A 14,133-nucleotide genomic window follows, 5' to 3' on the forward strand; every position below is an offset into this window, starting at 1 on the left:
CAGAAGTTCACAGCTTCAGCCATAGTTCAGTGATGGCATAATCCTCCATTCCCTGGCAGCAATGCAGGAATATCACTTGCCTCAGCAGGTCACTACTGACCACCCCCTTTTCAAAGTGCTTTCAGATCTGCCAATGGAAAGCTGTGCATGAGAGTTGCTGTATATTTCCATACACAGAAAAACAACAAACAGAAGGTCCAGGGACAAAGTCCAGACCCATGACCTTCATCCCAGGGTGACTGCCTTAAACTATACATGACATCCTTCTGTCTCGTTAAGTGCCTATTGTTTCATTGCACAGACTGCATCCAGCTACAAGGATGGATGTCTTGGAGTTACCTATGTGCAGTATCTAAGGATTCTGTAGGTGTTTAAGCTTCTTTTTTCTCATTTATATGGAAAACTATTTTTTAAATGCTCTCTTCACGTATCATGTTGGAGATGACAGAAAGAAATACAACCGACTACACATCTTCTCAAAAGCTTATGCACTATGTGAGCTGTGTAAAAAATAGAGAGAGAGAAATACTTACAAAATCCTGCCTTAATTCTGAACATCTTGCACATGTACATGTGCAAATAAGGCTTCTGAATGTTCCAATTAGGCTCTTGTTTGTGCAATTAGATGTTTTACCTGTGAAAAGGGAAAGGATTGATGCCAATGGAGAGGGGTCCCTATAAATTGTATTTACTATGTATTTTTCCCTTCTGCATGCTCTATCCCCTTGATGACTATTGAGATACGGTGCAAGATTTACTCTCAAACAGTGGAAAGGAAGTTTTACCTTCAGTTCATCAGGTATCAATAGCAAGTCTATGAAGTAAAGACCACCAACTATCTGCTTTCTCTCTCCACCGCATTACAACTGATGGTGGAGTGATGGAGAGAGCATACACTAACTGTGTTATGCCCTGACAGTCAGAGCAGTGGCTGTCTTTCCTGCTGAAGTTTCTGTAAATAGCTGGAGTGAAATAATGAGTAAGTGAAGAAACCCAAGGAAATCGGGATCCTGCCTGGTGTGATACCTGACAGCCAGAAGGAAACGTTGTCCCAGTCTTGTCACACCACATTGCACTGCCTGAAATTGAGACAGTGAGAGCTCGGGGTGCCTTCAAACACCAGAATAAGAAAATTAAACGTTTTGAATAATTTAAATCTTGTTTAGATATCTAAATGTGTGCAATTCAGGCTTCCTGCACTTAACCTGTCATTTCCAGTTTGGGTGAGCATATTGCACTTGAGTACCGGATCTCAAATTTGTCATAGCCATGAAAGACCTCAGGCTGAATACCTCCTGGTATTTGAAATAGGACTTCAGCAGAGCTATTAAGTACCTTTGGTTTAGGGTGGGTTTTCTTCTTCTTTTTTCCACTGTGATAATTTTCACAGTGACATTTTTAGCCCCCGGACTGAGAATCATATCTCACTCTGAATTCTTAGCAACAAATACGATGCTATTCTTCTGGGAGAGCTGTGTCTGAAGCTTGAAGATTTAGAAACTTCTTGCCATAGAAAAAAAGGTCTTGTTGTTTCCTTCCTCTAAGGACAGAGAGGGAAGGCCATGATCTTTGCCTGCAGGTTGTTTGGTTGAACTATGACAGCAGAGCATCAACAATGTCTCTAGTATCGACTGTCGGGCTAAAGGTATGTCCTGTGCGCACTTGGCTGAACTAGCTGGTCTGGATGACATCATGGTTTGCCTGTGGGAGAAAAGACATCAGGTTATTCTGACAGAAGGTTATTCTGTTAAGCTAAGTGCACTAAATCAGTAAACAAGAGGATTTTATTGCCATGGTTTGAAAACCTTTGGTTTCTCTGGGTAACCTGGGGGATCAGGCAAACAGTTAGGACTCAAGTCACTCATTTTTATTTTGTCAGAATAGATGGTATTCAGGCTTCTTTAAATCATCCTTACCTGTTTCCTGTTCTGTATTGCCAAACATGCCTGGGCAGCTAACTGACATTTACTAAACCTGGGAGCTGCAGAAAATCAGGTCTGAATATTGGGACCTGTTACCAAATCATGACCTGTTACCAAATACCACAGGGAACATTGCAGTTTCATAACAGCTACTTTTGAATCCGTCTTTTCAACATCAGGAGCATTGCATTACAGCGTTTCCAATAAACACCTTGTTACATGGCTAAATTTCTAATAAGGTACATTGTATAATCCTGAAGATAGGATCCTTAATCAAGGATCAGGTACCACAGAAAACAGATTTTTGTTCAACAGATGTCAGTCTGCCCTCCAAGTAAGTAATTAATTAGTTCTCCTAAATAGGATTGTTGTTGTTTCTTTATATGAGGTATAAAAGTGTAGACCTGACTATGCCTGGGCAAAAAAGATCCTATGACACATAATTAAGGTTATCTAACCTGCTCAAATTCCAGGTTGATTACTATCATAATATGCTCATGTAATCCACATTATGATTTCAGTTATATAACACATTTTCTGTCCCCATTTATACTGCTAAACAGTACATTTGATTGTCCTTAGAGGTGGCTGAAGTCAGTGGTGGGTGCAGTGAACTAGGGTAGATTAGAAGTTGTGCCTAAACTAGAACACTCCTATTATCTGTTTGCACTTAGAGTAACGGAGGAGAAAAGGAAAAGGAGATCCTGATTTTCCAACCATGGTTCTGGGCAGCAAGATCCAGATTTTCTAACCATGGTTCTGGGCAGCAATATCTGGCAGAGAGAACGCCTCCATGGTTTAGTTTAAAGCAACGAGTGGCACCAAGGAGGTGAAAAGAGAAAAAAGCATTTGACACAGGGTGGACTAACCTATGAATTACGACTATGACTATGAACAGCCTCTTGTCTCAAACATAATTTCCTTATCCCTGAAGATAGGAAAATGAACAAGGACTGAATTTGCCTTGGTGAAATAGTCTTTTATGATCTGCTTACATGCCTCTGTATTCCATAATGTACATCGATATTTCCCATTGAAGAAACAGGTAACAATCCTTGCAATAATGCTCCCCTTTCTGATAATATTCTGCAACACGATACACCACAGGTTTAATTGGAACCAGAGACTTTTGGACATTTCTACCCACTACTGATTCACATGGTGAAAGTAAATCAAGCCCTATATAAACAAAACAGATGGAAGTGACGGTAATAGTACAATGTCAGCAGTATCCACAGATTGACAGAGCTAGTTATGTTGCCAGATGCACAGAATGTTGCACTACTTGTTCCTTATAAACTAGACTTGATGGAGTATGTCAATGTCAAACTCCTTGCTGATTTACACACGAACATACAAAGACATGCACACTCACAGATACTCACGTTCCTGTGATCTATATCAACCATACCATCTGCTTTCTGCTTTGCATGTGGTAGCTAACTAACTATCCTACTGTGCACGGGTATCACTGAGTACATGCTGTGGAGGCAAACAACAGTTTTTTTCCTTCCTCTACCCTATTTAGTGTTATAAAATAGGCTCGTTAACATTTGCCATCTAGGCACGTATATTCTACATGTATTTTTGAATCTTGTTTCTCGTTTGTATTTATCGCTTTGGCCAGTGCATCTTTCCACACACCCAGAAATTTAAAAGCTTCACTCTCTTTGTGGAAGCTGTACAGCTTTAAGCATACAGCGTAGCCTTCATTTACACCTTGGAAGAAGCACAAAACAGCGCGCTCCAGACAGGTAGCAGCACATGAAACAAAGATTACATTTCATTAGTTTTTGTAACAGATACACTCAGCTGAGAGTCTATTGAAATGTCTTCATCAGGCAGCAGCACTAACTGAGAGTGCAAAATGTCAGGAGAAGGATGTGCTGCTTGGAGGGACAGAAAGCTGACCTAGCTACAGCCAGCGCCTAAAGTCTCTTTCTGACCCATTTCATTGTCTGGCACCTGTCATTATAACAATCTTTCCAAAAGATCTACGGAAATTACACTTACCCTCTGGTAACTAGGTAACATAATCTCCCGGAGGCTAGCTAATTGCAGCCCATGATAACCTCACATACAGCAACTGTTAAATTTTTCATTTCTTTCAAATTATTATGGATCAGTGGAGAGGGTATTGATTTGATTCATTAACTGATTCCCAGTCTGTTCCAAGGTTAATGATTACATGTATCTCAATTACATCCTTAACAGGTTATACTGTATGATTTGTTTCAACTGCAATGTACATTGCGTATCTTCCACAGCTGAAAGCCTTCTTAGCACTTGATGATTTAATAAGGCCTTTTTTTCCATTTCACTGAACATGCCTACAAGGCACAAGTACATCTGGGACAACGGCAAAAAGAAAGCTTTCCCCAAATTCTTTAAAGAGCACGTGCAAGACACTCTCTGAAAAACAGTCTCAAAAGGCCACAGAGATAACACGAGACTCTTTCGAGTTGAAGATATTTGAAGACCATTCAGAACATATTGGAAATGACGATTGATTCTCTCTGGTTTTATTACTTCATCACCACTCGAAGTTCATATTACCTGTCAATTAACTTTTAAGCTGCTTTGGGTTACTTGGCTGAAAATGACTTTACAAATCTTGGATGAATGTCTGCCATTCTCAGTTCTCTGCTGAAGCGAATTATATATTTTACCAGTGACACAGTGATTTCACTCTTCTCCGTAGTGCTGCAGAATCCTTTTGGCTTACAAGGGCTCCTCAAATTTTTACACTGAGATTACCGCTAATGCAGTCACAGAAAATATGTTTTTTCATCACGCGTTACCCCTAGTACGACATTATTCTTGATATTGCTATCGGATTGCTGCCTCGTTTGGAGCTGAGATCAACGGTGCCAGGCTCTGTACAAATTGCGAATGACAGTCCCCTAGGAAATCGTCACAGGAAAAAACAGGTGTGGGAAAAGTTACACAATGGGGCAGTGAGAGACCTGTAAGAGCAATTTAGGTCTCCTGTACCTGCGGTTAAGTGGCTAGAGAACAGTAATCTGATGCTTTCTCTACCCATTATTTTACTTTTGCATCCTATTTCTTTAACTGCATGATACTGTTGGCTTAGTTGGACAAATACTGGGTGATGAGAGAAGTTTTCCTGCGTGATGTAGAAATTTAATGGAACAATAATTCACTTGTCTGTGACTCTACTTTACACAAGGCTGTCGAAGTGCAAATACTCACACTAACTACATGTCTTTGGATCTGGTAGATATTGTTACACTCATTTGCAGACTGGTAAATTGAGAGGTGGAGGGGCTGAGCTTAATAACCTAGGGCACAGAGCAAGTCAATGTCAGAAATGGAAATGCAGTGCAGAAATTCTTGACTCTTGGTCGCTGTTCTGACTCCCGATCCACAACACTTCCAGCAGTTTGCATTCTGCACATACAAAGATTCTTTTATCCTTTCATCTCTCTCCCTCTCAATCCTTTACTTTGGAACCCCGAGATACTGTAGTTTAGTTTGGAAACTAGGAAGCCAAATGAGTATAGTCATGAGGAAAGACTTCAGTTATACAATCCATTAAATAAAACAATAGAGCTTGCAGCTGAGCTATTAAAAAGCGTAGAGCAATTTTTATTTCAATGGCTACATTTTATTTCCTCTTCTGAGTGACTGCTAACAAAGGGCTGCTGAAAGGACTGGATAAAAAGTAGACGTCAGATGCAAGATCCATGAGTTAAACAACATTATTAGATACAATTTCATAAAATCTAGTTGCTTTTCTGCTACTAGAAATCATGTCCTTTTGTCAACTTGTGGTCACATCAGCACTTCTGTTGATATAATTTGCTCCAGCTGCAGAGTGTAGCTGGCCTGCAAATCAAGAACTAGAATAGGGACAGTCAGGAATAACTCAATGGCTTGGATAATGTGCAAATCACTACGCATCTTGCTATTAGTATAGTTTATTTTCTCTCAGAATATTTGGAACATGAAAAATTTATCTTTAGCAAAACAGCCGATCTGACACTTTACTGAGAGCAGAACTGGCTGGCTAGCTTATTGTAACACTCCTCCTCCCCTCACAGCTCACACACACATACACCCCCCACTCAATAATCATTTAAGTGGGATTATCATATCAAAACCCTTCATTATCTTTCATTGAATTCAGACCAAACACCTAATTTCATATATTGTTTGAGGTCTCCCTATAATATTGCTCACAATCCTCTACATTCACTTTTAAATGTTCAAAAGAGGTTGGGGTTTTTTTATTTCCACTTTGTTTCCTACTTTCACCCTTTCCTACCTTTTAGTCAAAATGGGCAGAATAAGAAGTAGTCCATCCTCACAGTAATGAGATCCTTCAAACTCCAGCCTTCTGGACAGATGGGAACCTGGTTGGAAATGAAACACAGCACATCTGGTGGAGCATAGAATGAATGAACATTGTGCAAAAACAGAAAAAGACTTACTAAAGCAACCATTCTCTTTTGTCTCTACATGAATAGGAAGCATACAGAACCAAGATGGTGTTAGCACATCCCTTATTTCAATCTACTTTTTAAATATACTTTTCATTTAATACAAAGCAGACAGTTGGTACCAAGAATCTGTGAAAGTCCAAACTTCCTAAGTTCACATTGATATCAGAGCTTTCTGCTTCTGATAAACAATTAAGGAAAGGAAAACAATGGGAAATACAGCTGGAAGTGCCCCTGTTAACAACAGTGATTAATCATCTGTGAAAATGCTGCAGAAAGTTTATTTTCCAGTGCAAGTAAACGGCATACCGTCTTTGTGCAGAAAGGAAGTTCCTCAGCACAGGCGTTAGGAGCACTGCAGACCCATCGCATGAGCTCCCTTCACCAGCCCTGACAAAACAGGCATTTTCCTCTTTAACTTACTCACCCCAATTAAAATCCCATTTAGATCCAGTGTGGCACCATTTAACACCACTGGCTTGATTTGGCTCATCCATCCTTTTTGTCAGATTAGGATTATAATTCAGCCAATAACATGCTAACTCTATGAAAAATACGAATTCCCCTGCTTTTATCAAGGTTTTACTTCTTGGCAATGAAGACAAGGCTTAAGCTTCTGCTGGCATTATAGAAGTGCTCTATCAAACTAAGACAGTGGTTGGTTTCACAACAATTGTATACTCAGTGTTTCATTGTATACACGCTGCTTCAGGTTGTAAAATTCACTATCGCCACATAAACAGTGCATTAAAGGCCAGAGTGAAAACAGTATTGGGTAACCATGATCAATAGCTCTCCACATTACATGCAAGAAACCTCCTTCTTGAAGGTGTAAAGTAATGGTTAAAAAAGAGCAGCAGAGTTTTCATTCCTGACCTCCTCTGAACTGCATGTTGTTAGGTTGGTGGATTGTGGAAGGCTTTTCTTTCCTTCAGCCATTGCCAGAGATAGGACATGACTGATTTCATAGCCTGGCTTTTAAGGCAAATCCCGTACTTTCTGTTTTGAAGAACCTTTGTCTCATAGCAGAGTATGAAACCTCTTGTTCCAGTCAACACATTCTAATAGGGAATGGATCCTACCTCTTTATTTGACATCAGCATTTTGGGGGGATCAGTAGCCCAATCCAAAACAAAAAATGTTAAACACATCTTTTGTTATTCATGTAAAGTGAACAACAACATCAATTCCCAGTCATCTTTTCTCCTTTGCACTTAGTTGTGTGTGCCTGCTTTATCTCATCAGCACAATAGACAACCTCAGCTCATTAGTATCTTACAGAATACATTTTAAAAAGACTGGAGCAGCTTTGGCCACAAAGCTGCTCTGAATCTCATGAACAGCAAGGAACTTTCACAAGTATGCCATGCTAAAATGAAGTCAGACAATTGCCACAGATGCTGCAAAATCAAGACTAAAAATAATTTTGAAATGTGAACTACTTAATCAGCTATCTTCTCCAAATTTGATTCATTGTTTCTATCAATGAGGTATTCTTTTATTTTGCTAATAACAGCACGCAAATACAAAAAAATTCTTGAGCAGTTTGAATTTGGTGATCTTGGCCTAAACAATAACACAGATTAGTTAAGCTAAAGAGAAAGGGGCTCTGGAAGTGATTAGGCAGATCTGAAACACCGCATCTTTCATCCTTTTGCTAAAGAAAATCTAAGACTTCCACTACCCATCATCGCTTTCAAATAAGAAACTGGCAATTTAAAACTCGCTGATGAAATCCCATTGATCATTAAAATGCCATTGATATTTTGCCACTGTATCCAACCATCGGGTCCGCAAGCATATCAATCCCAAAAGTGCCTGGCTGAAGCCAGAGTTCTGGACTGTTTTAGACATAGTTAGGCTGTGACATTAGCTGGTGGGTGATAGGTTCTTTGTGGCCACGGAATAAAGGCACACTGCCATTCCTGAGCTGTCAGCCTCTCGGTGTGACTGGTTCTGCTGGTGTGCTCCTGCATCTCCCACCATGACGGAAGGATGCTGTGGCTCTGCCTTAGCCTTCACTCACTCCAGTCAGACTGTCTTATTCCAGCCAAACGGTTTGCTTCCAGAAGAAGTCATTTGCTGACTTCTTGGATTGTCTCTTGGTTTCAGAATACAGAGGGAACTTTTCTCTTTTCAGTTGAAAAAGGCTAGTGAGTGAGTGACGCTCCAGGCACGTGAATGCCAATCAGCCTTCTACAATGAGATGACTGGCTTGGAGAATGTGGGGAGAGCAGAGGATGTTGTTGATCTTCAGTAAGGCTTTTGACACTGTCTCCTGCAGCACTTTCATTGAAAAACTGATGAAGTACAGATAAAATAAGTGGACAGTGAGGTGGATTGGGAACTGACTAAACTGCTGGGCTCAAAGGGTTGGCATCGGCAGCATGAAGTCCAGCTGGAGGACAGCCATCAGTGATGTGCCCCAGACGTTGATGTTGGGTCCAGGACTCTTGCACTTTAAGGTCTTCATTGATGGGACAGGGTGCACCCTCAGCACGTTAGCAGACTAAACAAAACTAGGAGGAGTGGCTGATACACCAGACGGGTGTGGTGTCTTTCAAAGGGACCTGGACAGGCTGAGGGATCTCAAGAAGTTCAACAAGAGGAAATTCAAAGTCCTCCACCTGGGGAGAAACAACTCCATGCACACTGGGTGCTAATAGGCTGGAAAGTAGCCCTGCAGAGAAGGCCCTGGGCATCCTAATGGACACCAAGCTGACCATGAGCCAGCAATGTGCCTTTGCAGCACAAAAGGCAAACAGCCTCCAGGGCTGCGTTAGGCAGAGCATTGCCAGCAGGTCGAGGGAGGTGAACCTTCCCCTCTGCTCAGAACTTATGAGACACATCTGGAGTGCTGGGTCCAGTTCTGGGCTCCCCAGTACAAGAAAAACGTGGACTTGTTTAATGGAGTCCGGTACAGGGCCACAAAGATGATGAAAGGACTGGAGCATCTGACATATGAGGAGAGGCTAAGAGAGCTGGGACTGTTCAGCTTGGAGAAGAGGAGGCTCATGGAGATCTCATTAATGTATATAAATACCTGATGGAGGAGTAAGGAAGATGGAGCCAAACTTTTAGCGGTGACCAGTAACAGGGTAAGAGGTAATGGGCACAAACCAAAATACAAGAAATTCTGTTTCAACATAAGGAAAAAAAAATACTGTGAGGGTTGTCAAACACTGGCAGAGGCTGCCCAGAGAGGTTCTGGAGTCTCCATCCTTGGGGATATTCAAAAGCCATCTGGACACGGTCCTGGACACAGGGGATTGGACTTGACCATCTCCAGAGGTCCCCTCCAACCTCAGCCATTCTGTGAATAAAGTCATTGGTTCAAGCTCAAATGAGGCAAGATGAAAGTGACCTTCGGTGAGCTGGCCAGGAAATAAGCCTTATCATTTGCTGATGGCATCTGCTCAGCAGCCATTAAGTCAGCAAAACATTTTCAAAAATTGTTGTCTGGATCTAACAGTAAAAATTCTGAAAGCCTTAATTCAGCAATCGTGATAAGACTAAGCCTAATCATCCTTAAAGTTTATTGTAAGGCCCACCTCTTAATCAAGACTTTCCTAAAAAGACAGGGCCAAAGAGCACTTGATTGTCTCAGACAGATGAAAGAGGAGCAGAAAATGGTGGGTGAGAGAAGGCGAAGGAAGAAACGTAAAAGATACAAAATGAGAGAGATTCCTTATAGTCATAGAAATGCAATTAGAAGGGAACTTCTGTAATAGCAAGTCTTCTGCTTTACACCCAGATACCATGTTTACTAGCTCTATAATTATCTTGAAAAGCAGATCAATATACCTAATTACACTGAGGAAAAAACAGTTGTGGTTAGGTAATGTTTGTGGAGACAGCTCCACTTCTTCAGCCACAGGGACTCTGGGACACAAGGAAACAGTAAGGATTCTGCCCAGCAGCCGTTCCCTCTGGTGGACGCTTCCCAAGAAATCCCCTTCTTCCCCCCACCATACCACGTGAAGAAAGTCAGAATCAGAAATTAGGAGAAAGAAGGGTGCATCTACTGGATCAATTGCAAAAAAGCTTCGTTCACTGTTCTCTGCAGGAGTCAGATGAGATAAAAAGCTGCTACAATGCCTAGGGATCTATTTAGGGCTGGAATGCCTTTCCCTGTTACTTGGCTGCTCAGTTTATGAAGAGATACGTGTGGAGAGAACAAAATGTCTGAATACAAACAGTTTAAGTATTTCCATCCAAATTTCAAATCCTCAGAACTCCTACTTAGCCGTTTTTGACTGTAGAGGCATCTAAAGTCTTTGCACGCCTGTGTTTTTGTCAATAAAGTCCCATCAGAGCAAGTGAGCTCTTCTTCCCTGCGTATCCACAGACGTGGTGGAGATGAAAGGTGCAAGGAGCTCGCTGCTCATGTTTTCTCCATTTCTTTTCCCAAACAAGTCTTATATTTACTTGCTCTCAAATTTCATCTCCTAGCCTGAACTCCACGCTATCCACAGTCAGAGGAGGAGATGGTGCCCCTAACTTCTTAGCCAGTTTCCCAGTGGTTAGAAAACCATGTTGGTGGCGAGAGAGGGTTTTCTGGGGGTGGAAGAGAAGATGTGGTTTAGACAGTGCAGGAAACTGAAATGAGGTTTCCACATCCTGAGTCCACTGGCCACCAAAGGCACTATGACCTTCTGCTTTTACTGCCCTTATCAAAAAAAAAAAAAAAAAAAAAAAAGACTGACTTTCCACCCTGGGCTTTTAATTTGGAGATTACAAAGTCCACGAGGTGGCTAGACCCATGCGGGAAGTTGGTACAGCGTTCAGCACTGTGCTACCTAACTCCCCTTTGCAGATCTAGTCCTTGGCCTTGTGAGGTTTTGTAATAACAGCCCCCACCTTTTTTCTTTTCCAGATTCATGCAATCAGGTCAAGGGGTAGGTCATCAAACTGCCTTACCCAGAGTCGGACAGCGTGTAATTTGTGAAGTGCCTCCTGAATGGGGATCAATTACTTTCATTCTGCTTTTATGGCCCTATACTCGTTCACGTATGGATTGAGCCCGTGCTTTATCATCCTTAAACAAAGAATTGGTTGTAGCAGTCAGCAAAATGTACAAGGCTTGTCCTAAGTGATAGTGCAAACACACATGCTTCTCAGGCCACCAAATTGCTAAGTCTATGTCAACTCTTAAATGATTATCTATTATCTTCAATTTGGTCTACGTCTAGACAGAGAGTGGTAACAAAAGTGTGGGTTTTTTCCACAGTTTCCTCTCTGTTTCTAAAAGGAAAACATTTTTTCTATACAGCTGGAGAAGGTTGCAGGGGGGATGGGACAGGGAGGGAAGACACTGTTTTTCAGAACGTCATTTTTCGTTCAGAATGTCATGTTTTTGGATAGCCCCTCCAGAGCTGGTGAAGGCACAGTGATCTGTAAGGTCATTTAAAAGCGGAGGATTCAGCAGCACACCCTATAAAGGCTGGTTTTACACAGTGAATGAATGACCTGCTGCTGGGGTTCAATTTCATGGAGTGTCAAACCTCTGGTGTAAAGGTGCTTTTCCATCACTTCAGATTCAAAAGAATCTTAATATGAAAGATGAGAATGAGATGACTGCCAGGTTGTGTGGCAGCTGTGCAAGTGAGGGAAATGCTTTTGCTGGCAATAGCATTTTCTTGTTAAAAAAAAAAAAAAGAGAAAAAAAGGGAAAAAAAGAAAAAGAACAAAACCAGAAAAAGCGCCCCAAAGAGGATCTATTTTGTGTGGTTTTTAATTCAGATGGATTTCCTTTCTGTAAGCTCACGGAGATGTCCGTGGCTGCGGGGACATGTTGGGGGAGAGAAGAGCCCTAGTGACATTTTTGAGGTGCAGAGAAAGTGAACTAGAACTGCTGCAAAGCTGCCTGGGCTAAGCGTGATCCCAGATGTGAAACAAGGAAGGTCTAGTACAAATGGATCTTGGAATGCTTTCTGTTGTTCACTCCATGTTTTGGCTAGCTTAAATGGTTTATAGGATTGTTCTCATTTTGTTTTGCCTAAAGATCCATTTGACTAGTGTGTTGTGAGGAAAGCAGAGATGCTCAGAGAGCATAAGAAGGGAAGAATTAAAGTGCTACGACTAACAACAAAATTAAAAGGCTAATTTTAAAGAGTGCACTTGAGATTTATACAGCTGACAGACACGCAAGGAGTTAAGACCTAACTTCTGTTTCATTTTCTGGATGTTTTTCCTGGAGTTTGAACCAATTACCAGAGTATATACATGGATCTCAAGACTACAGAGCTATATTCCTGCTGTGCCACTGATTCATTGTCTGACTAGAGAGCAGCCTAATCAACTTCTTCTGTCTAGGTTGCCTGCTTGGGAAAAAGGATGATATAATTATTTCACTGAGACTTAAATTCTAGAAGATGGTCTGATATGCTCTGATTTAACACTGTATATTAGTTCAGAGAATATTATTATCTTCTTCCTGTTCTGCAGGATAAACACAAGTCCCAGTTTTCCCTGAATAATTTTTAGTCATTCTCCTCTTGTTGCACCAAACTAATACATGAATAAAGAATCCCAAATTTGCAGGAGAATATTGTGTGTCGCATCCTAACACAGAATCATCTACAGATTTGCATAGGTGTGATAAATCTAATTTGTTTTGATACCATCTGAGTGATCTTTTTTCTTTTTTTTCTTTTTTTTTCTCCCCCCCCCTTTTCTTTTTCTTTTTTTTTCCTCCCCTGTATTTAGTATATGTGTATCTTAGGTGCTTTTTCTTCTCACTTCATTGCAGCATGGCATTAACTCTGTCAGCATCTGAGACTGCAGTTTGCAATCGTGAGCCATTTTTTCTGCTGCAGGGAAGCCTTCTCTCCCTGATCCCCTCTGTGGCCCCTGTAACTCCAGTGCACCGCAGCAGGACTATGTTTGGATGTTTCATCTACTCCTACATGGAAAGGGCTTCAGATCAGGAAATGCTTTGGCAAATAAGCTCTTTGTATCTGTTCTTCTGACAGAGTCAAAGTACGAGGCTTACTGAAAATCATAGTATTGGAGTTACCGAGGGGAAGCGAACAAACACACTATACCTAACTGTTAAAAAGAGAGATTTCTGAGTATTTAAACAACAATACAGGAGAAAATAGCTTTTCATCAAACAGAAATGTCAGAGCATATGGTAATAAGACAATGTTGGGTAAAAAGATCAATTTGAAAAATTTTGAAAAAAAGACCATTAACATTCTGAGAATAGTGAGTTTTGCTGTATTCCTCCTCTGGCAAACTTGCCTGGCACATTGGTGCTGCCAATTAGGTTGTCTGATCTCTGACAGACAACGAAGTTGTAGCCAGAGCAACCAGGAATAGCCAAGAATTTGAAAAAATTCTGTCTGTTTCTCCTTTTTCATAGTAGGATAGGACTTGGATTATGGTGGATCAGATTGCAGGATAGAAGAAGGTTAATGTGGAAAGTCAGGGATAAGTTTGTTACCAGTATGGAAGTAACGGTGAATATATTTGACCTGGAGCAGGGCAATATTAATCTTCTGTAGGAACCAAACTCCAAACAAATCGCATAGTCCTGTCCTCAAAGGAAACCTATTCCTGAAAGATATCCAAAGGGTCCATGTGTTTTTACACATTGGAAACACTTGTAAAGTTTGTCATGCCAAGTATAATTGAACCAAACCCAAATGAAATTGTAACAGCAAAACCAGCAGCAGGAGAGGTAATTTGTAATTTCTTTAAAACATTTGTAATTTATAATTTATTGAACAACCTCTAAATGTATA

Source organism: Gymnogyps californianus, chromosome Z, assembly GCF_018139145.2.
Source record: "Gymnogyps californianus isolate 813 chromosome Z, ASM1813914v2, whole genome shotgun sequence".
Taxonomy (NCBI): Eukaryota; Metazoa; Chordata; class Aves; order Accipitriformes; family Cathartidae; genus Gymnogyps; species Gymnogyps californianus.